We start from the raw sequence: 25,305 nt of genomic DNA on the forward strand, positions 1-25,305 counted from the left end.
AAAAGTGTTTATTTTATTTTTATTTTTAGTCTTTTTTTTGTTATTTGTAAGGACACTATCAGCTCATTAGAACTGATCTGCATGCAGTGAAAACGGCAAAATCCAGGGTGGAAGGTTTCTGAATAAATGCCCTGGAGCTCGCCTCGCTTTTCCTTCCCAGCATAACCTGGTGGATACACAAGAAGCACAATAAGAACTAGGGTTTATAGTTGACATTGAACATTTACAAACATTAAGAATAATTTCTCAGCTCTGTAGGTCCATATCATGCAAGTGAATGGTGTCCAGAACTTTTAAACTCCAAGGGATGACATAAGTAAATTCGATTTTTAGTTTTCCTTTGGACTAACAACTAGTTTATTCATCACCAATTTACACAAAACGTACCAGGTGTGCAGCACCACACTCCAAACAAGTGGAGATTGAGTACATCCTCCAGAAGAGCTGTTTGTAGTGAGACGACTTATTTTTCCAGCATGCAACACCTGAGGTGAAAAAAAAATGAACATAACATTTAACATTATCAATGATGTTCTTGTTATGCGTTTTAGTTTTTAATATCAATATTTACTTTCTAGCCATAAGAAGTGTGCCTGATTCTTGAAATTGTCATCCCAACTATTTCCCTGAACCCTGAAAGCCAATGACAGGGGCATGTAGGCAGCATCTCCTTCTCGAAGAACAACTTCAAGAAGTATGTTCTTCAGCAACGCTCCTGATAACTGAAAAGATAGCAACAGTTAGCACAGGCAATTCAAAAATGTTAAAAAGCACATTATATAACATTATTCAACTACCTTGAAGATGAAGTATGATGGAGGTTCATCGTCTTTTAACAGCTCATCCTTAAAGAAAAATATAAGTGGATTAAAATTGTTCTATGATACACATTTTAAATCATCATTAAAATTGATTATGCATACCTTGCTAAAAACAGAGGGCACAACTGGGATTTGGTCTGCTAAAATGAAGTAATTTAAAATTAGCTGACCAATATTATAGTTACATAATTTGAAACCCAGCATAGTCATCAAAGTTCTTACTTTCATATCCAAGTTCAGTTTTTTTCTTCCCATAGGTTTCAGGGAGTGCAGAGCATTCTTCTTCTTCTGAAAGAGATTAGAATAAAAAAAAGTGATAAAAATTATCCATTAATTTTTAATTTAATTAATTTTAACAAATGTTTCAATTACATTAGGCTACATTACATTGTGGATTATGCAGAAAAAAGCATAACTACAATGAAAACAAGTTTTAAAAGAATTGCATGCATTGTACAATTAAATTAGGAGTTGTATTCTAATATCAAATCCATTTACAAAACGTTTAAGACATTTACAATTTGCAAATCAATGCAGTCCTAAAATGTACAAAAATTACACTGCCACAATACCTTATTATGGTCTTCAGAATCCATAATCTGGAGAGCAAATTGTTGAAATGGAATGCAGAAAAGATCTTGTCATGCAGTTACAGATTTAGTAATTTGTGTGCTACTAAAAAACTACAGAAATGTATTTGGATAGCCTACACTTTGCCCTTATTCTTTTTTAATACATCAAGACTAAAAACAGTGTATAAACGCCATTATGAAATGGTCTTTTTCAGAACTTACAATGCTTTTTTTACAAAACTAAAAACTGTTCAACAAGCTTACCCCTCTCAACGGCACGCTGACATATGAAAACGGTTCCCTATCAAGGCTACGGAACTTCGACATTACGGATGTCGTATATGGGAACTCCTCTCATCCTTCACTTCTGCTGAAATCTTATAGGCTAACGCCAGCAGAGCTGGCCAATTGACGCAAAATATGCAAATACTGACACCTCGTAGCAGTAATAAGCAAGTGCAGCGTCAATTCCTGTTCAGAATCTCTCTCTTCACGCTCAAATCGTGTGCTAAAAAGCTGATACTCCACTAACAAGTAATTATTTCGCCGTCGTTGAAGTTGCGCCGAGATACTTGCACTGTCTCCTGCATCCGATGGCAACTATCTGCAACCTGTGTTCGGGCCCCATCGTGCCCCCCGACACGCACCTGTTCTGCATCGCGTGTATGGGGCTGGCCCATGCTGAGTCAGCCCTCAGGGACGAAGGGTCCTGCGACCTCTGCGCGGACATGCCTCTTCGAACTCTCAAAGCCAGGAGGGAAGAGGCTCGCGCAGCAGCGGGGATCGGGTCTACCGCCGCCATTGAGCCGCTGGTAGCCCCCCCCCAACCGCGGAGTCGAGGTTCGTCCCCCGGTGAGCTTTCCCGACCCCACCTTCCAGCCCCCTCGCGAGGTCGCTGACTTCGTTTCCTTCGGGGCGAGTGAGGAAGACGACTCCATGTCTCTGTCTGCCTCCGAGAACGAATGGGGTGCGGAGCAGGCCGCACCGCGGGCGGCCGCAGAGCAAGAGACCCTGGCGGACCTGCAGGACGAGCTCTTCCGTATCCTCTCGAAGGCCGTCGAGGAACTAGACCTCTCGTGGAAGGCTCCCGATGAACCTTCTAAGAGCAAGCTGGATACGTGGCTCCTCCAATCGAGCCGCCGTCAGGCCGCTTCGAAAAGAGGAACACCGTTTTTTCCGGACGTGCATGAGCACGTGGTGAAGTCGTGGGTGGCCCCGCAATCGGCGCGCACTCTCACTTCCACCCTGGCCATGTTTGCCCCCGTGGACGAGGCGGGGGACCACGGCTACCTCCGCATCCCCCCCGTCGAGGAGACCGTCGCCGCGCACCTCTGCCCGTCGGCTCCCGCCCTGGGCTCGGACCGCAGCCTGCCGTCCCGAGCCTGCAGATTTACGGCCCACCAGGCTAACAAGGCCTACGGTGCCGCGGGGGAGGCGGTTTCCGCGTTGCATGCCATGGCCATTCTCCAAGTGCTGCAGGCTAAGCAGCTCAAGTCTCTGGATGACGCCGCCTCTATTGACGCTGACGCCATCGGAGATCTCCGTTCGGCCACGGACCTCGCGCTCCTGGCCACGAAGCGTTCGGCCCAGGCGATTGGACGTTCGATGGGGTTCCTGGTGGTCCTCCACAGACGTCTGTGGCTCACCCTGTCGGACTTCCAGGAGGCCTATAGGAAGACGCTGCTGAACGCACCGATCTCCCCTGCAGGCCTGTTCGGAGACGCCGTGGAGAAAGTCACCGAGCGTTACTCCGAGACGCAGAAGAAGGCGAAGGCTATGAGCCACGTGATTCCTCGGAGGGCGCCGCCGCCTCCGCAGCCGCAGCCTCGCTCCCGCTCGTCTTCCGCCTCGGGCCGCCAACCTCAGACCGCGGCTAGAAGACAGACAGCGCCCCGCCCGGGACCGGATGCTCGTAGACGCCGTAGCAGCCAGTGGCAGGGAGCAGGTAGCAAGAGGACCCAGAGGAGCCCGCGCAGAAAGCCCACCGCGTCCCCTGCGAGGCCCAACCAGTCGTCCTGACTGCTCGGGCAAGAGGAGAAGAGAGCGCCAGATCGGCCCCGCGTCCAAGCGGCGCGCTCTAATGCACTTGGTCCCTCAGTGTTCCGCGAGCGACGCGTGCAGTTGTTTTGTGAATGTTGTCAATGTTGTCAATTGTTCAAAAATAAAGCAGATCACTACTTCACAAACAGAGCTTTTTTCTCCTCTTGCACCACACACTGTGTTACCCTCCCTGCCTTCGAGCAGCGCAGAGTCACGGTCAATAAATATTCCCAGCCCTCGCATAGCGGCGATGACCGCAGGTTTAGATCAGCGCACGCTCAGTCGCTTTCAGGCAGCGTGGGAAGCTATTCCGGGCATTTCGCCGTGGGTGTTGAATATAATTCGGCACGGGTCCATTCTGGATCTGTCCATTCGTCCATCTGTAATTCGTCCATTCTGGATCTGAGACCCGTCAACAGAACGCTTCACAAGCGCGCTTTCAGGATGACTACTCTGAAGCAAATCCTGGCGCAAATTCGCCCCGGGGATTGGTTCGCTTCAGTGGATTTAAAGGACGCTTACTTTCATATCCAGATAGTAAAACGTCACAGGCGATTCCTGAGGTTTGCGTTCGAGAATTCGGTGTACCAATATACGGTGCTCCCGTTTGGACTAGCCCTAGCTCCCCGAACATTTTCGAAATGCGTGGACGCGGCACTTTCACCCCTCAGATCGAGCGGGATGCGCGTCTTGAACTATCTGGACGACTGGCTGGTTCTCGCGCAGTAGAGAGAAATGCTGGTCAGCCATGTGGAGGCCCTCCTTCGACACTTGGAGATGCTCGGTTTGAGGGTGAACGCCCAGAAAAGTGTCCTCACACCGAGCCAGACTACAACATTCCTGGGAGTGTGCTTGGATTCGGTGAGAATGAGAGCGGGCCTCTCCCCCGAGCGAGCGGAGGCTCTGAGTTCTTCTCTCGGTCTCTTCAGACCTGGCAGGCTTGTCCCACTGAAAGAGTTTCAGAGGCTACTGGGACGAATGGCAGCAGCTTCTTCGGTGTGTCATCTGGGGCTGCTGCATATGAGACTGCTGCAACACTGGGTGAAAACGCGCGTCCTCCCGAGCGAGTGGTATTCTGGCCACAAGCGCATTATGGTCACCCGCGGATGCGCCCGCGCCCTGGCCCCATGGAGGAACCCAGGTCTCTTCAGCTCAGGCGTCTCTATGGGCATAGTGACGCGGCGCGTGGAGGTCCTGACGGACGCTTCGTCCATTGGATGGGGAGCCGTGTGCTTGGGAAAGCCCGCCTCGGGTCGGTGGTCAGGGAAGCAGATGGAGTGGCACATAAATCGTCTGGAACTAGAAGCGGTCTCTCTAGCTCTAAAAGCCTTCCGGTCTCGGCTGGAGCAACAGCATGTGTTGATTCGGACCGACAACACTTCTGTGGTCTCGTACATAAATCGCCACGGCGGTGTACATTCCAGAGCCCTATTCAGGCAGGCGGAATCCCTTCTGCTATGGGCGGACCGGTTTTTCCTCTCGCTGAGAGCGGCTCACATCCCCGGCGTTCTGAATCGCGGGGCGGATATGCTCTCGAGAAGCGGGATTCCCCAAGCGGAGTGGAGGCTTCACCCCGGGACGGTTCAGCTGATATGGAATCGTTTTGGCAGAGCGGAGGTCGACCTCTTTGCGACGAGCGAGAACGCGCATTGTCAGATGTTCTTCTCACTGTCTCGTTCCCCCCGGGAGTTGGACGCGCTGACTGCGCAATGGCCGAGAGTCCGTCTCTATGCTTTTCCCCCGGTAAAAATTTTGCCCATGGTGTTGTGCAAAATCAGGGAGGAGAAGGCGGCGGTGACTCTGGTAGCCCCGAACTGGCCGAATCAGCCCTGGTTCGCGGATTTGGTAGAGTTACTGGCAAGACAGCCATGGGAGATTCCACTCAGGATGGACCTTCTGTCTCAGGCGAGCGGAACGATCTGGCATCCCAACCCCGGGCTGTGGAGCCTCCATGTGTGGCCGCTGCAGGGTCGCTGAGCGGGGGGGACGCGCTGCACTCGCGAGTTTTGAATACCATCGCGGAGGCGCGAGCCCCGTCCACCAGGCGCCTGTATGCTCTGAAGTGGGGTGTATTCTCAAAATGGTGTAAGGATGTCGGTATAGACCCAGCGAACAGCTCTGTGTCGGATATTCTACGCTTCCTTCAGTACAGGATGGATGAAGGGAGCCTACCATCCACTCTGAAGGCATATGTGGCCGCTTTTGCCGCGTTTCACCCCCCTATTGACGGACAGTCTATCGGTAGACATGCGTCGGTGACTCGGTTCCTCAAGGGAGCTAAGAGATTATGCCCTGCACGGCCGCCTTCGGTGCCGCCGTGGGATTTAACGTTGGTCTTAGAAGCTTTGTCGCGACCGCCTTTCGAGCCCTTAGCTTCGATTGCCAATAAAGAGCTATCAATCAAAACAGCACTGCTTCTCGCTCTCGCTTCAGCGAAGCGGGTTGGGGATTTACAGGCTTTCTCTGTAAGTGAAGATTGTATTCGCTTTGGACCGGGAAACTGTAATGTAATTCTTAGACCGAGGCCGGGTTACGTTCCTAAGTCGCTCAACACCCCGTTCAGAGCGCAGATTGTTTCTCTCCCTGCCTTGTCCACTGAGCCACCAACCTCTCAGGATTCGGTTGTTCAGGGTGCTGTTTGCCCAGTCAGAGCGCTCAGAGAATACATTTCTCGCTCGGCCGTTTTTCGACAATCGGACCAGCTGTTTGTGTGCTTTGGTGGGTGCAACAAGGGACGGGGGGTCTCTTAACAGAGGCTTGCTCACTGGATTGTGGACGCTATTGTTTTGGCTTATGATTGTCTGGGGCAAGAATGCCCCTTAACATCAAGGCCCATTCGACTAGAGCGATTGCCTCCTCGTGGGCTTGGACTAAGGGTATGTCTATTCAGGATTTATGTCTTGCGGCTGGCTGGTCTTCTCAGAACACGTTTGCCAGGTTTTACAAGTTGGATTTGCCCTCTGTAGCGTCTCGAGTGCTTTCGGTGAGTTGATTTCACACACAGCATTGTATAGAGCTATTGTTTTAGCGTTTTTGTTAGATTCTGAACAGGAATTGACGCTGCACTTGCTTATTACTGCTACGAGGTGTCAGTATTTGCATATTTTGCGTCAATTGGCCAGCTCTGCTGGCGTTAGCCTATAAGATTTCAGCAGAAGTGAAGGATGAGAGGAGTTCCCATGTACGACATCCGTAATGTCTCGTTCCTTGCCTTTCAGGGAACCGAGGTTACGAAAGTAACCGGAGACGTTTTCATCTTTGTTTTCTGATGGATAGCAAGAGAACTTACACATTACCGCCACCAACTGTGGAGCATAAACCAATAGCTACTAGCCTACAACACAGGTGATACTAAATAAACCAATCAAAATCCTCTGGAAATTTGTACAGCCCACTTGCGGCTAAAGCTCCACCCACTTGCTGCTAACCCACCCATTTGCAGCTGGCTCCGACCTCCGTTTATACCCAACTCCTGAGAACACCAGCACCTGAGAAGGGAACGGCAGCGCCTGAAACTGATTACACAGCGCGCACTCACATTCTCCGTCTCTCTGTCAGTCATATCTAATACTTTATTAGACACCGGTGGCTACAGAACTGGTAATAAAAGAAAGTAAATGGTATGCGAAAAAGTAATGCGTTTGCTTTTATATTATTTGTAACCGAAAAGGCAAACAATCAGGCTAAAATACTTTTAATTTACCGTCAACATTCAGCAAATGCGCATCTACATAATTTAAACAAATCTCTGAATATCTAATAAACATTTAATTTCACAAACCTTCCAGATTTAATCGAATCCAGCTGTGATATCTTGTGAAGTGTGCATTTGTAGCCTGCATAAACGTGTTCCTGCGAGTGACGGTCCGTGTGAAGTGAGTAAATGCGAACAGAAGATCAGCTTCACAGGAGACGCGATCGAAAAACTTTAAATCCTTCATTTTAAAATATGCTGTGCTATATCCAGTTGCCCACTGTGTCATCATGTTCATGTCGTTTTCACTGTGTGCTGTATGTAAAATTAGCTTTACCTTGTCAAAAGTCAAGTGAAAAAAATATGATTATCAGTGCGCATGAAATTACCAGATTACTGAGTGCCCTGTCACAGTATTTACTTCCTTTTTATTCACATATTCATATATTTTTAAACAATTACTTTATTTGTGAAAAATACTGTAATGGGATTGCAGATTCAAGAAGTTGCCTTATATAGTATAGGGCCTAAGCATGTTTATTTTTAAATATTTATTACATTTATCTAATTTATTAAATATTGATTTATATAAATATTAAGTGTGTGTGTGTGTATATATATATATATATATATATATATATATATAAGTGTGTGTGTATATATATATATATATGTTTGATATATAAATATCGGCCGTCGGCCACCCTGCTCTCTAAGATATCGGCATCGGCCATCAAAAAACCCATATCGGTCGACCACTAGTATGTGATATTTCAGAGAGTTAGACAGAATAAGTTAGAGGGTGTTTTTGTTTTTAAATTGTCTCATGACATTTAGAAGGCAGCACTTTGTTGTGGTAATCCGTTAACAAATACACCAGGCATTTTCTTCCATTTTGTCATATACTTTCAAACTTTTTCAATAGTTTTGGATCTTTTGATTCTTCTTGAACCAGTGCAGGAGGATAACAATAAGCTGTTTGGGGCTCATATCATTAGATAGAGAGACGATCTGGAGATGGTGACATCCAGATTCAAGAGATTTCTGAGAGTTAGTCATCTGTGAAAAGCTAAATCCTGTTTTATATTCTGAGTCTGACATTAGCTCAAGAATGAGGCACACACTCTCTCAGCTTGACAGATCAGTGAGGATCTTTACTGTGGAGATGGAGCTGTCATATATTCGGGGAAAGTATGTAGATCTGAGGGGTTGGTCTGACTTATGGATCCCAAAATGGATTTATTGTAGCTACACGAAATTATCCAAGGTGGAGGATACCAACACATCCTTAACAGGATGCGAGGACATTTATTGACACAATGCAATCTCCAGCTCCTTACCCCAACCTCACCCATCACAACTAAGTGCCTAACCCGAACCCTTACCTTAAACCTACCCTTAACCTAATTATAACCGTATCCCTAAAACTAAGTCTTAACCTTCAAACAGGCCTTTAAAGGGGTCTCAGAAAGTGAGGGCCGGCCAAAATGTCCTCACTTTCTTTACTTTGTCCTCATGTTCATTGGAGGGACAGTGGGTTTTTGAGATACTTTACTGTCAATAAGCCTTACAAGCACATGGCATTTTTACGGTGAGGCCTGTCCTTGAACAAACAACATGCATCATTAATATCTGGCATATATTTGATGCTCTAAAGCTTTTGGGGATAAATTAATAGCAATTGGAATGCCTGCTGACAGGTCTCTGTGTTTAATGTGTAGATGTAATTGCTTAAACAACTGCATAAATGCTTCAGGCCTCAATCCCTTCTTTTTAACTCTGCTTTAAAAGCTTAGGTTTACAATGAAGCACGTGTTAATAGGGGAACCCCAGGGTTTAGACCAAATCAGAGTCATGTCCTGGCATTGGTAACTTTGCTGGTTGAAGTATAGGGCATTAAAAGGAGCCATTTTAACGTTAACAGATAATGATTTTTAAATCATTGCCAAAGTCCTTGTGTCAGCACTTGCAAAAGACTGCATGGCCTATAGTCACTTTTGGTTTAGCACTAATCAATTTGAGACTTCATTAGACAGTATGTGACCAACATAACGCACAAACAAATTAATTTCAAGACAAATGTCATGTTTTATTAATGATTTTATATGATTGATAAATGTATAAATATATAGGCCTAGTATAGCCTAATATATATAGTATTTGCATAATGCATACTATTTATAATAATATTTAATATGTTTTTATACATTTGTATAATGCATAATATTTAAAAATTAAATTCTGTCAAAGCAGTGGATGAAAAGACACTCTTCAAAAGGATCGTTCCTGATCCTCTGAAAACTTGTTACAGGTCAGCGCAGATTATCTTGACCCATTGTGGGTGTTTATTATCCCCTTTTGGATTTAAGATGCACAGTGTCTTACTGGTAGACAATCCCAAGCATTTTTGCAGCATAGAGAACAGATTTAGCTCTAGCAAAGAAGGGCACAGCAGCCTATAACCTTATACAGGAATTGAGAGGGTGTAAATGGCAGGGAATTGTGCAAGCCTTTAAAATAAGAAGTGTGTTGTAAGGGAAGCCTATGTGAAGAAGGAGATCGATGACAATAGATTTTCTTCCCTCCAGCAGAACCTCCTGGGCTGTGTCTGCTGGGATGTCAGCAGGTCTGGTGCATTACTGATGGCTGGTAGACTATGGCCAGCGCTCATACTTCAGAACAAAGAGAGGGGAATGGGCATTTAAATGACAGAGAAAGGGAGGCAGACAGAGCTAGGATGCTTTAGAGAGAAAGTCCTGAGAGAGAGAGAATTTGTACACTAGAGAAAGACTGAGATGAGAAGGTGGAGACAGATGAAAGAATAACGGAAATGACCTGGATTCACATTATTCATTCAGGTCATTCCCTTTAGCCTCTGGCAGCAGAGGTCTGATTACTCACCACTACAGCAGACATCATATTCATTTTCTAAAACTAAAGTTACTGAAGTGCAAAAGTTGCTTTTTTCTAAAAGAAATCTCAGAATGAAAATTCTATCATCATTTACTCACCCTGTTATTTTTCAGTGCATCACAAAAGGACAATTTAAGAGTCTTCACACAGCTCTTTCCTGTACACTGGTAGTTTATAGTGAACAAACACTAGGGGTGTAACGGTTCAAACTACTCACGGTTCGGTTTGTATCACAGTTTTAGGATCTCTGTTTCGGTTAGGTTCGGTATCTGCTATGTTCAGGAAAAATAAGGACTACTGTCAAACAAAAATAAAGAAAATAAGAACAAAAAATCTAATTACAAGCAACAGCACAAATAAATAAAATAGAGCAAAGATACAAATAAATAAACAGTGCTTACCAGTAGTTTTATTTTTTGCAAAAATAACAGTAGTTTTCAGGTACAGAAATTTAATGAAGTAATCAAATGTAAAATAATTGAATATAATCTTCATAAATTATAGAAAGTTGAATCATTATTGAAGTTACAAAAGTTCAGTCAAGAGCAGTGAGGGATTTCCATGTCTTTTGTTGTTTGAGTAACATTAAAAACACAGACAGCCGTAATATTAGGCTACTGTTAATTTAAGACATAATGCACAGATCCAAAATACTGATTCTGATACACATACATTGTCTTCCTCATGAATTTTTGAGTGAATTTGTCTCTTCAAGCGCTAGACTTTAAAGAGAACTCAGCGTTGTCTGAGACGTGGCTTTCCATGTGCGCGCACAAATCTTCTCACAGCGCGCATGCGAGTTCTCTCTCTTTTCTTCTTGAGCTTGAATGTTTAAATTGGCAATGCTAAAATGAGTTTAGTTTAAACACGGATAGCAACTTGTGCTGTTCAGGTCTCACCAGCGCTCACAAAGTTAAATGACTTGTCATATTAGAGCATATTGCACTCCTTTTGAACAAAGTTTAGGTGTACAATATGTAAGCCAAAACATAAATTAGCCTAACTCTGTCTGTCTGTTTTACGTGTTGTTATTTTTAACAAACCATATTATAGATGCATCATTAGATTTAAGATGAACCGCGGTGCAAGTGCATGCCGAACCGTGGGTGGAGAATTTTTTTTTTATGCTTCTGGATCATTGAGTTAAACCAAAGTCCCTTTCAAGGAAAGTCTGTTCACTTGGCAGTAGGGGTGGCACGGTACATGAAAAAACATCCGAACCGTTCGGTTCGCTTGTCTTGGTTCGGTGCGTGTGTGCGTCGCACGGTTCGACGCATGCGCAATATAACCTCGTGCCCGTGACCTCAGACAGTGTGTTTACTTTTCGTGCGAAATAAGAGATGTGTGGACAATGGACATACATATGAGGCTTGTTCGACTTGAACCGGTGTTGTGCCGAATTTTGACTCCCTGCCAAATTATTACCCCCCTCGTTGAAATATCTGATTGCCTAATCCTAACCCCACCCCTAATCCTAACCCCTCCCCCACAACTAATCTTAAACCTACCATACTAGGGGGGTAATAATTTTGGCGGGCGTCAGAATTCGGCACCACACCGGCGCTGCACAGAGCGATCGATGAATAACATCAAAGTACCGCGAGAGCAACGGCTCCGTATGCTTTTCAATCACTCTCGATAAATGCAAGTTAATTTTAATCTTTGTGTGCTAAAAATGCGGATAAGTCCCTGTAGAGATAGCAATACACATTCTCCTTTTTTGCCAAATAAACAAAAGCATTTCATCAATGTCTTCTCTTATCACGTTATCTAGCGACATTTAACTTTTAAGGAAGGCGTTAGCTACTTTCTTTTGAAAATAGTTGTCAACACTGCTTGCGATTTGTCTCATTCAACATGGAAAAAGCAAAGAAGCACTTTGTTCCTATATGCACTGCCTACCTTGAGTTGTTTCATTTTTTAATGAAAAGAAGACAATATGTATTATTTCTTCCTTTATTTTACTGTTAAATTATTATTTTTGTATACAGGGATTTTTTTTTTAAATGTCGCAGAAGCACTTTGTTCATACATGAACTGCCTACCTCTTTCCACTTAAAAAAAAAAGACTGTGGTATTTGGCATATTTGTTTTTGCAGTAGTTTTTGGGGGGTTATTTTTCCTGTAAAGATATCGAGATATATATCGTATATCGAGATATAGCAAAATATATCGAGATATATTTTTTGCTCCATATCGCCCAGCCCTATATGTTTCAGGTTGGTCCACTCAATGCCCGTGTGCAGTCCTAACTTTACAAATTGGCGATTGATTTTAATTAGGAGTTCTCTTAAGTTGGTTCACAAATTGGACTAAACAATTTGTTCATGATAGTAAATTATTTGAACTAATTTGACTTTATTTGAGTCTATTCCTCAAACAAAGATATTGCATGTGTTCAGAAATGTATTTTCTTATTTTTTCTTAAAATATCAACAAAATTGGGAAAAACATGAGGGTAAATAAATGATGATAGAATAGAATTCTTTTGGTACAAAAATGTCTTTGAATACGCTGTTAGTGATTTTAGCCATTTTGCCAAGTTTCAACATTTTTGCTAGGATGCCAGCAAAACTGAAGGTTTAATGAGTCACAGGCAGAAAACATTTTTGTGTGGTATTAAAAAAGAAACTTTTATGTTCTGCATTTACTCAAAAGTGAAGCGTGCAACTTCTAATTGTTGAATATACTCTCCATTATATGTGCTATGCGTCACAGTACGTGAGGCTAGTCAGATGTTGTTTATGTGAGCTACAGTAGAATCTCCAACATGCACACATCCCTATCCAATTCTGTTTCTGTCATCTGAATGTGTTTCAGCACCACAGACAGCAGCAAATCCTCACGCTGCGTTCCAGAGGCTATCCCTGACATTCATGAATAATCATCAGATTAATCCAAACAAGGTTTAGTAGGTCTCTTAATTTCAGCAGAAGTCACCTGGAGCTTTGGGGAGATTATTAATGACAATGAGAACGAATCTCTTTCCTGTCATGCACCTATTCATTTCCTTTCTTTGTCATGCAAAGCAAAGAGAGCTTTACAACAGGTTTTAGACAGTTTCACTAGCAAGAATCTGTCATCAAGGAAACTGTTTGAAACAAACAGGAAACGAACAAGAAGTACAAGGATTGTAGAGTCTGTCAGTTATGGAAACAGTGTTTTCCACAAGGCAAAATATGACACGAGTTTGATAAACAGATGATAAAGGGCTTGTAATAAAGTTCTGTATATGAATTCATGCATCAAATCTACCGCAGTAACCTCTCTGATGTTTTCTGACATTGTTAGTTTAATAGTTTCTAAAGACCACATAGCATTAAATAAACTTGGTAAAGACTATACTTTGATAAAAGGTGTGTCTATTGTCTGGTTTCACTGCTAGCCCCTGCCAAGAAGCACAGCCTGTTTTCCTGCTCTCATTGAAAAACTATCTGCCTCCCATGGGAGACTGAGTCAGTCAGTAGTCACTCTTCACTCCAAGCGCAGCACTCTTTTGCAGACATAAATAGGCTATGTGTTTACCTCTGCAGCACTGAGCCGATGCATAGCGATCTATGGTGCTAGTTGCTAAACTTCAATTCGTTTTAGATACATGAATTTTGATCTGTTCAAAAGTGGCAGGATTTCGTAGAACTACACTTTCACTAGTGTTAACATGCAATTGTGACTTTAAGGTTACTTTATTTTACTTTTATAAATGGGTTGGTGTAACCTAATGCATTCATGTTGATTCAGTCATAATAAATTGTATTTGCTTTCATGGTTCATGTGAGGCAGCTTCAGATAAAATGTTTATTAAAAAAGAACAGTTAACCCAACAAGTCTGAATCATTATTTACTCACCCTCATGTAGTTCCAAACTTATGCTTCTGCACATATACACTTAAGTGTGGGGTTAGTAATTGCAAGGTTGTGTTAAATTGATCAAAAGTGACAAAGATATTTGCAATGTTACAAAAGATTTCTATTTCAAATATATGCTGTTCTTTTTGAACTTTCTATTTTTCAAAGAATCCTGAAAAAATATTTCCTCAAAAATATGAAGCAGCACAACTTTTTAACATTGTTAATAATAAGAACTGTTTCTTGAGCAGCAAATCAGGATACAAGAATGATTTCCAAAGGGTCATGTGACACTAAAGACTGAAGTAATGATGCTAAAAATTCAGCTTTGCCATCACAGGAATAAATTACATTTTAAAATATATTGAAATAGAAAACAACTATTTTTAAATGGTAATATTTCATAATATTATAATTTTTAAAGTTTTTTTGATCAAATAAATGCAGCCTTGGTGAGATATCTTTCACAAAAAAAACATGTATGTTGTATTTTTGTCTTGACATCTGCTCTTAGCTCTCTTTGGAACATGAGTTATGGTGTCTGATTTGTGAACTAATCGTCCTTTTTGAATGAATAAATTAATGAATATTCTTTTCAATTAATCATTTCTTCTGATCTAAATGTATCATTGATTCAATGATTTAGTCAGTTAACAGTCCACTGAAGTTTATCAGTGAATAACAATTAATTTTCAGTCTGTATGACACACAAAGCTATCATATGACTTCAGGAGACTTAGAATATAGGGAAAAAGTCATATGGACACTTTGGATGGGAAGTCCTTTTTGAAGCCTGGTAACACCAGGCCTCAATCACTTTCATTTTGTAGTCAGAATATTCTTTAAAATGCACCCTTTGTGTCCCAATAAATAAAAGGCATACAGGATCAGAACAACCTGAGGGTGAGTAAATTATGACAAACTATTGTTTTTTAAGCTAAACTATCCCTTTAACACCAAAACAGGCTCAGACAGCAGTGGTGTGATAAAGAAATGTTGAGCAGTTGAGCTATTAAGGCTTTTTGGGCAGAGCCAGGCCTGTCATGGTGTCTTGACAAGGACCCATTTCCCCCTGTAATCAAAGGCCAGTGATGGATGGATTGCACGAGCATCTCTCAGCTCACCTATCCTGTCCACCTCCTCGTCCTTTTCATTCTTTTTGTGGTGTTTCTCAGGTACCCTCCCCGATGGAGCATGCTGACATCAGTGCCATTCTGTTCTTCTGTGCTCATAATGCAGGTCTGCAGGGGTGGAGAGGGGATTTTAGCCACACCGCTCTGTAGGCATGCAGCTACACTGCCATTTGACAGGATTTGGCTGGAAAATTAGACCCTGCTTCCGCCCCAGATGGCAGCTTTTATCAAAATGGCTTTCAGGGTACAGCTTTGTAAGGGAGAGACAAGAAAAGATGGTGACGGAAGTCTATGAAAAAGTGTGTGAGTGTTAAAGGGATAGTTCACTCAAAAAATGACATTTTTGTTTCTTAACCTCATTATTATTTCAAACCTACTTGTGTTATGAGTACGGCTCCATAATCATATAGGCTATTTCAAATATATACCAGTCAGTTGCATTTTAATACTTTTATTCTGCAAGGATGCATTAAATTGTTCAAAAGTGACAGTAAGACATTTATAATGTAACAAAAGACTTATGTTTCAAATAAATGCTTTTCATTTGGAGTTTCAATTCATCAAAGTGTCCTGGATTTTTTTTATTACGATTTCCACAAAAATACATAGCAGACTGTCTTCAACATTAATAATAATACAATGTTTCTTGAGCAGCAAATCAGCTTATTGGAGTGATTTCTGAATGATCATGTGACACTAAAGACTGGAGTGATGGTTGATTATTCAGGATCCATTTAAGGAATAAGTACATTTTATATTATATTATACAATTAAGATTAATATATAATTATATTAAGCTATTTTAAATTGTAATGTTTCACAATAATACAGTTTATATGTGTCACTATGAAGAAAGAACAGGTTTTGTAAAACATGAATGTCAATGATGACAGAACTTTCATTTTTGGGTGAAGTATTCCCTCAAAATGCAAAGAAAGTGTGCACATATTTCCCCTTCCTCTCCATCTGTCCATAGAGCTGAATCCTCTTACTCTGCCTATCACTGTGGATTTACCAGTAGCTGTTGAACTGCATTTGAAAGAGCATCATCTGCCAGCAAGATGTCAAAGAGATGTGCAACTGTGCAAACAACTCGTCATTTTTCCTATTTCCCTCAACAACTGATGCTATATGAATCATTAGCCATAATCCTCAAAGCCTTTATGTCCTTGGGAGCTCTCTATTGGTTAAATAAAGATGTTCTCGTCTTTCTCAGTTGATTATAGGTTTTGGGAATGTTCTCCACATTGTGTTTGGGGCAGGTGCAGAAAATAGGGTGCGACATCGTCACTTCACATCAGATCTGATTTTTGTTAGTCTCGGTCCATCTGGAAGACGCATGTCCCTACAAATTTATAGGACACTTCTACAATTAGGTGTACAAATGACTGCCAAAGTCACCTAAGTCTGTGGGGGACATGTTAGGTGTCATTATCAGTCTTATCTAATGGAAAACATCTGCTTGTGTAGAAGCACACGCACAAGAGAACAAGTGACACTGTCAGGAGAATCTGCTCTGCATCAGTTGTCTCGGATGGGACGTCTCTGTTTCTCCTCCTCCCTCCTCGAGTGTGCCAGAGCAGTGCCACTGTTGATTGAATCAGCCTCTTTGTGAGCTGGTGCTCAGTAATCATGGCACGCGAATCAACTTTCGGCACCAAACAGAGTCAAAGTGTGAGACATGCCAGTGAAAACAAGCTTCCTGTTTTCCTTTAAACATTAGATGTCACAGACATGTGTCAATCAAACTCGCAGCTGTCTTTTTTCACTTATGATGTGACCATTAACTAGAAATCTGACTCTATAGCAGACACAGTTGCGTGCATGGGTTTGTATGTGTCTTTAATACAATGTGTTTGACTTATTCAGTTGTCATTTTAAAAACATCACTGAAGCTAAGGTTCTCCCATTAGAAATAATTTTGAACAAATCAATGAATCAATGAACAAAATGCTTTGGACTTCAGCAGGCGAGGACAGATTGAAATGTTTTATTTGTGCAGTCGTGAAATTCTCATTCATCTCTTTGTTTTTCTCTTCTAGTTTTGTGCCTGAGAGATATTCTTCACCCCGCAACAATCGGTAAGTGTCTTTTAAAATGAGAATGTTCTCTGTGCAATCATGACAGATGGATGTCTCCCTGGTTTTGGCATCATATTCAGGCCTTGTTTTTAGCATTTTCCTGCGCTGAGTTTGAAGGAATTGTTTTCAAACGTGATAAAATGTTATGGTAGGTGAAGTTTGTGAAAGTCTGTGGAAATAACAGGAGGTGGAACTGATTTAGAGGAAATTCCACAGATACAGTAATGGCATGGGGAATGAAGTGTTCTTCTACTCTGACCCATGGATTTATTAAACATAACTACAGAAAGTTGCACTTCCTTTATATATTTGGTCAAAAGTTTGGGATAATGAAGAATTTTTTATGTTTTTGAAAGAAGTCTTATGCTCAATATTTGATCAAAAATACAGTAAAATAGTAATATTGTGAAATATTATTTAAAACATTTATATTTTAATATATAGTTTTCTATTTTAATATATTTTAAAATGTAATTTATTCCTGTGATGGCAAAGCTGAATTTTCAATATCATCACTCCAGTCTTCAGTGTCACATGATCCTTCAGAAATCATTCTAATATGTTGATTTTCTGTTCAAGTAACACTTATTATTAAAGTTGAAAACAGTTGTGTTGCATAATATTTTTGTGGAAACTGATAAAAAAATTTTTTCAGGATTCTTTGATTAATAAAAAAGTTCAAAAGAACAGCATTCATTTGAATTAAAATATAAATCTTGTGTAAGATTATAAATGTCTAGACTTTTGATCAATTTAATGCATCCTTGCTGATTAAAAGTGTTAATTTCTTTTAGTTTCTTTTATTTCTTGGCTCCAAACATTGAAACAGTAGTGTATATATAAACTGAATGCAAATTTCTATAGATGACATTTCAAACAGATCTACCTGTAAGCTTTATTTTATAAACTTCACACAAGATCTGTCAAGCCATCATTCAAAAATCATCTTGACAAATTTCCCTTTAGTAAAAAAAAATGACACTTACATTTGAATTCTACTTCCATAAAATTAAATTGCAGTTTTGCTTTCTGTTTGCTACCTCAATGGAGTTATTTATAACTTAAAAAGCATTCAAAATTCAGTTCTGAGTAGCGTGGCTAACACTCATCTGTTGTCTGTATTTATCTTCATTGTGTATTTATAACAAAAGTGTCCAACCGCTTACGATTGACATGCGCCTGGCCTTGTGCCGTATAATAAAGTGTGAGGATGCAATAAGAGCTGTGGGGGAGGGGCCGGCACATGCTGCTGTGCTCAGAGGACCTGTGTTGGCGATGGGGTTGGTGTAGGGTTGCAGTATCGTGGGAAATGTCTTTGAAGATGTGATGGGGTGGAGGAAGGATCACAGAGCGGTATGGCTGCACAAACACCTCACTTCTCATCATGTATTCATCATCTTTACTTGCTAGAATATTTCATGAGGATATGTGAAGGAAAAAATCTATCTTTTAGCATTGTGGCTTTTTTTTTGTTTTGTTTTTGAAGGGGTAGGACTGGGCAGAGATGGCGACCTGTACTGGTTTACTCGAGGCAGCGTAGGGTGGGGTCATTCTGAGGAGGAGGCTCTTTGTGAAGGCAGAAAAGGATTGAGTCTTCTGTTGTGTCTCTTCTTCTGTCTGTCAACATCGTGTAATCCTAGAGGCTTGATGGATGATTTCTGAGCAAAGACAAATCACAGTCTTGATGGATGGGAGGGGAGGGGCACAGAGACGTGCATTTAGAAAGAAATGAGACATGAATTTAAATTTTAGGGCAACAATTTATCTAAATCTGATAGATTGTAGTTGTAGCCAAAGGAATTTTTAGACAATGATAATTTAAGTTATGACTATCTTGTTTTTGATTATTATGTATGTGTAGTGTTTATTTTTGAGAGTCATTTATATATATTTTGTACTTTTTTGTATATAGACTATGATGATTTAAGTTTTTTAATTATTGTTGTTGATGTATTTAGTATAAATTAATGTGCTACAATTTGTTGTTGTCACTTTACTGATCCTGATTGTATTTGTGCCATATAAATATAATATAATATAAATATTTATATAATATATTTACAGGGAAATCTGAAAAAAAAAATCGCTTTTTTGATTATGGTTCAAACATGCCATCCAATTGAAGTCAAACCAGAAGTATACCTTAATAATGCTGGGATAGGGCATAATCGAAAAATGATTCAGTGAGGGAACTCAGTTGTGAACTCAGATTCATTAGCAGCTTTGAACTTTTCCTCTGAGTCGTTTACTCATGAGTGAGTTTGAAGATACTTTGTGAATCTATTGACTGAATCATTAAAATGATCTAGTTAATAAGAGTTTTCGAAATGGACAATACAATCAGGATCACGGACATCAGGGGAACACTGGTGTGCACTGTGATGATTTCATGATATCTGATGAATCGGTATATACGTTTTTTCAGATTTTTAGATTTGAATTTTTGTTGCACTCTTTTTTCAGTTCGAGCAGAAAGTGTTTCTCACGGACTGCATGTCCTTATGACACTGTATGTAACTTGAAATGTTATTTGTTCTTGTTGACTAAATTAGTGTTACTGTTTTTTTCAGCAACACATTGATCAGAACTTTGTTTCTGCTGTTTTCAGCTGTATTTCTCTGGCCTTGTACTTTATTCAGAGCAAAGCGTCAGTAGGTGGGGAAATGTAGCATTTGATGAAATGTGTTACTGCCCTTGGTCTTACAAATCAAGCAATAATGGAAGAATTTACATACAGATGGAGACAAAAATGCAAAACGTGCTGGTGTGTCCTGCTGTGCTGCCTCGTGCCCTTTCTGGCATATTTTTTAAATGGATGGAAATGGAGGCATGCTGGCTGCCCTCCTCCGAAGACATTCATTGAAATATGACAATACTGTAACTGTGTTTCAGTAGTAGATTAGTGTTTTACATTTGAAATTGTGGAGGGAACTTATCTAATTGAATGGCTTTGTGTATTGAAGTTCTGTTTCCATTAGGGGTTGGCGATCTGGCGATTTTATTTCGTGATCGATCTTGAATACGTCCTTGATCTTCTTTTCAAGCGAATCGTAGATATTGTGATCTTTTATGTCCTCGTAATAATTTTAAAATAGAGCAATGACTGCCTAATAGATGGCTATGCTGACTGGCCAAATTATATGATGTGTCTTTCATGCGTGGTGATGCATTTGAAAAACAATTCAACTGCAGTAGAGCTGTGCGATGAATTAAATTATAGTTGTGGTTTCGATTTTGGCTTCCAACTATAATGAAAACGTGATAATCAAGCTAAAATTATCTTTGTACCGCATGCCATTCCTTATCTTTCAAGCGGTGTGCTTTCACCCCTTCTTAAAAGCCTAAACTTAACGTCCAAATCAGTCAGAACATGTAACATGAGTCATTACTGTCATGAAATGCAGTCTACTCTGGGACATGCTTTTTTTCTTTTTCTTTTTTAAGAGTTTTTTAAGGGCATTAAATTGCGAAAGAAATCAATCCTCATGCACTTTCTGTGTGCCCGCTGCAAGACGGAGTGGAATATGGATGAGCAAAGTGTACTTTTTGTGCGTGCACCTCAACAGTCAAATATACACAAATATATGTCAAAATGTCCGTCTTGGCGAGTGTTTACATTCAGTCCGTTAAGTCTTAAGTGAATAAACAGTTGGGAAAGAAATCGTAAACGCAACACTTTTGTTTTTGCACCCATTTTTCATGAGCTGAACTCAAAGATCTAAGACTTTTTCAGTATCTGGTATTACCACCATTTTCCTCACGCAGTGCAACACATCTCCTTCGCATAGAGTTGATCAGGTTGTTGATTGTGGCCTGTGTAATGTTGGTCCACTCCTCTTCAATGGCTGTGCGAAGTTGCTGGATATTGGCAGAACCTGGAACACACTGTCGTATACGCCGATACAGAGCATCCCAAACATGCTCAATGGGTGACATGTCCGGTGATGCTAGCCATTCAAGAACTGGGATGTTTTCAGCTTCCAGGAATTGTGTACAGATCCTTGCAACATGGGGCCGTGCATTATCATGGTGCAACATGAGGTGATGGTCGTGTATGAATGGCACAACAATGGGCCTCAGGATCTCGTCACAGTATCTCTGTGGATTCAAAATGCAATCAATAAAATGCACCTGTGTTCGTTGTCCATAACATACGCCTGCCCATACCATAACCCTACCGCCAGGCTGGGCCACTCGATCCACAACGTTGACATCAGCGTTGACACCGCTCACCCACACGACGCCAAACACGCTGTCTACCATCTGCCCTGTACAGTGAAAACCGTGATTCATCCGTGAAGATAACACCTCTCCAAAGTGCCAGACACCGTCGAATGAGCATTTGCCCACTCAAGTCGGTTACGACGACGAACTGCAGTCAGGTCGAGATCCCGATGAGGACGACGAGCATGCAGATGAGCTTCCCTGAGACGGTTTCTGACAGTTTGTGCAGAAATTCTTTGGTTATGCAAACCGATTGTTGCAGCAGCTGTCCGGGTGGCTGGTCTCAGACGAGCTTGGAGGTGAAGATGCTGGATGTGGAGGTCCTGGGCCGGTTAGGTTACACGTGGTCTGCGGTTGTGAGGCCGGTTGGATGTACTGCCAAAATTCTCTGAAACGCCTTTGGAGACGGCTTATGGTAGAGAAATGAACATTCCATTGACGGGCAACAGCTCTGGTGGACATTCCTGCAGTCAGCATGGCAATTGCATGCTCCCTCAAAACTTGTGACATCTGTGGCATTGTGCTGTGTGATAAAACTACACATTTTAGAGTGGTCTTTTATTGTGGCCAGCCTAAGGCACACCTGTGCAATAATCATGATGTCTAATCAGCATCTTGATATGCCACATCTGTGAGGTGGATGGATTATCTTGGCAAAGGAGAAGTGCTCACTAACACAGATTTAGACAGATTTGTGAACAATATTTGAGAGAAATAGGCCTTTTGTGTACATAGAAAAAGTCTTAGATCTTTGAGTTCAGCTCATGAAAAATGGGGGGAAAAACAAAAGTGTTGCGTTTATAATTTTGTTTAGTGTAGATCCATGCATTCCATCTTTAAGCCTAATGCACATACCTGCTGCTATCTGTGTCATTAATGTTAAAAAAAAGACAAAGACAAAATCCCTCACTGCTTTTGACTGAATAACTTTAGTAGTTTCAATAAGAATCAATGTATATTTAATTTATACAAAGACTATGCAATTTTTTAAAGTTTAACTCATGGTTTAATGATTATTTTGACAACTGATTATTTAATGCAATACTGTGTTTTAAATTGTGCAAATAGATAAGTCCGTAGGCTTGTTCCAAACTGGATATTCTCAATATAGTACATCGCAAAATTGGTAAGATCGCATTTCAGATGGTGAATGTCTAGGTTGTTGTTCTCAGGTGTGTGTGGTTAAGTTATTTCCTGCGTTCAAGTTCTCCTGGGAAGTTATGAGTTTGGAAAACGTAGTAATGACAAGATGTGCATTCAAGTAATTTTAGTTGGAATAAAAATGGATTTGCTGGACAATTTTATATTTTCTTTTTTTTTTCATTTCTATGCAGGAAGCTTTTCAAGCCATAAATAATGAAGTGCTCTGTGTATTTTTTTAATTCTCGAGCTGCCATAGAGAATCAAGAAATTGAGAAAGGAAGAAATGTTGTTTGGTATTTTCTGGCATTATTGCTATTCTTCACTTCCTTGGTTACTGTTGTAACTCAGACAAGCTTAATAGAACATCATATTGGAATAAACTGTGAGATTTTTCTGCAAAATTTTCTCAGAAACTGGTGAAATAGGATTAGAAATCATTCTTAAGTGGGCTTGAACATAATTTATTTAGACATTGGAAAGCATTTCTATGTGCGGTTTTTCCGACTTCTAATTTCCAGCACTAATTTGTATTTTGTAACTTGTAACTGTGGAAACTTTGACTTTTGAACTTCTAAAGTTATTTTGAGAATTAGCGCAAGGAAAAAAATACTTCTTGTATCTTCTCTGGATACATTGAGTCACTAATGACTTAGCATTAAGGGTTCAGTGTGTTTTGTAATAATTTACATATAATTGCATTTAAAATTGTCTTAACACACAGATCTTGTAATGTTTAGATTTTGCAGATTTTCTAATACAAGTCTGATAAAATGGTAGACGGTAACAGTTGCTAAGGTAGGATTGGTCAGTTTGGGTTTAAAGAAAGTATTGATTTTCCCACTCCACTGGTAATTGTGACTTTAGGTGTTGTGAGCTCAACTCGTAAATACAGTCCTTCTGACATGACTGGAAGCACCAAATGGTCCTGTTGATTTATTCTCTTCAGTCATTGTCTTGTTATCTTCTTTATCCTTCATGTTTCCATTGTTCTATGTCAGTTCTTTTCCTATTCAGGCTGCATTATGTTTTGTGAAACTTGTATTATCCTTTGTAAATAATAATAAAACTGGATAAAACTCTTGCTGGTGATAGTATTACGCCTAAATGTGCTGCTGTTGCTATTGGATTACATTATATTAAACTAATAAATGAAATGAAAACATCTTCCTTTGCTTATGAAACATCTGTTCAACATTGCCTATTATAACCGGTGCAAACTGGTTGTGACTGAAACATCCTCAAGGGGGATTTTGGTTGGACAGACACATTTTTCCTCTCTCTTTTCAGTTTCTTTGGAGTGTGTTCTGTGATTGGGTTTGGCCAAGCTCATGATTGATCAAGTGCAAAAGAGGATTAGTGGATGCAGAGAGAAGGGATTCAGTTCAGACTACGCTCGCTTCGCTTATGGCAGTTAGCCATCCAGCCAAATACTTTGAAAGAGCAAGATAGTGTTGTGATTCACCCTCCGATCTAAACCAAGGCACGTAATCTTCTTTAGATAGTTTCAATCTGTCAACATCAAACTGACAGGGCACCCAGGAGGACAGCAGCCATATTGGACCCCATCACACGCCAGTCTGCTGTTTAAAACTGTGGGGTTGACTGATTTATTTTTTTATCTTAGACCAGTGATGGTATGAGTTCTCATAAAAAGTATTTAAAAGCCTCAAGAAAGGATGTAAATAAAGGAGATCTGGCTATTTAATGAACAGGAGCCATGAAAAGCCTCAGTGTAAACTGATGATACGCTCCCGCAGTGATGATAGGCTCTTAATCCGTGCATTTGGTGCAGAGCAGTCAGACTGAATGTGGAAGTTTCTGTTGCTTTGCCATCACACATGCTTTCAACTGCATACAGAATCAATTCAGAGGTTGTAGGATGGCTTATTACTGATGCCTTAAAGAGAAACATAGTCTCAGCTGCTGCCTGTCATTTTGTTATAAATAATGCACCTTAAAACAGCATTCTTAAATGCTGAATTTTTCGGTGTTGCTACGCTTGAACTAACCAGATGATCTCTGTGTATCAGATTTAGATGCTATTCATGTTGTGATCAAGTGCAATTTGTGTGCGGGTGAGTGTTTACCATACAATTTACAGTATGTGCTCTCTGGCAGACTATTATATTCATTTTGTTAGTCATTTAGGCAATTTAGTTTCATTCTGAACACAAATGTTGTTCCAAATGAATCCAGTCCCTTGGTATTATATGAGCAAACAGAACAATAATTTTATATTTTGGCTCCAAAAACATTTTTTTCCCCCCTTTGTAAGCTTTTCAAAGTTGTTGATGGCAGGGCCCCTCAAATATGATGATCCCCTTGGGAGGGACCCCCTTCCTAAAGTATAAGGGTATAATGGCACAATGGCATTAATGTAAAGACATGTTGTTTCCAAAATTAAATTATTGGCTTTTATATTTTTACTGTTCTATGAAAAAATCATTGAAAATATTGTATTTTTTTCAGCTCAGTATTTACTTCACGTCAAGCTGATGGCAATTGCATATCTTTTTTTATCCACTATTAATAATGTTAGATAATTAACATTAATGACATTAGCACTAATAATAATGATAGATTAATATTCAAAATTGTGAAACTTATATTTACAGTAAAATCTTAAGTCAACAAGTACATTTTGAGTTCCTAAAAGTACAGTATTTTATGACATATAGTCTACATACAATTATAATGAGAACATTATAATTGTGTGCTTGAGACATGGCTTTAAATGGTGAGACTTTTGTTTTTGTAATCAGGCTCTCACAAGTTATATTACAATTTGGATTTAGATTTATCGGTCAATATATCGGTCATCGGCTTTCAAATATAAAG

General features: G+C 40.6%; 1 protein-coding gene and 1 long non-coding RNA gene across 8 annotated transcripts in view; one reads left to right on the forward strand and one right to left on the reverse strand.

Annotated features, from left to right (window-relative positions):
- The window catches only part of apba2b (amyloid beta (A4) precursor protein-binding, family A, member 2b), a 95,804-nt gene that overhangs the window by 15,751 nt on the left and 54,748 nt on the right, over positions 1-25,305 (forward strand). For all 7 annotated transcript variants that reach the window (XM_077228601.1, XM_077228603.1, XM_077228599.1 and 4 more), the window contains exon 2: positions 17,062-17,100. The gene's annotated coding sequence lies outside the window, so the exon portion shown is untranslated. The remainder of the gene's footprint in view (positions 1-17,061; positions 17,101-25,305) is intronic.
- Positions 646-1,463, reverse strand: LOC143736602 (uncharacterized). Its single transcript, XR_013203496.1, has 5 exons — positions 1,394-1,463; positions 1,044-1,109; positions 924-961; positions 798-845; positions 646-722 (listed from the first exon to the last, which is right to left on the reverse strand). It is a non-coding gene; the product is annotated as an uncharacterized LOC143736602 (long non-coding RNA).

This window comes from Siphateles boraxobius, unplaced genomic scaffold (assembly GCF_051911475.1).
Source record: "Siphateles boraxobius isolate OS27281-9 unplaced genomic scaffold, OSU_SipBor_1 130, whole genome shotgun sequence".
NCBI classification, from domain to species: domain Eukaryota; kingdom Metazoa; phylum Chordata; class Actinopteri; order Cypriniformes; family Leuciscidae; genus Siphateles; species Siphateles boraxobius.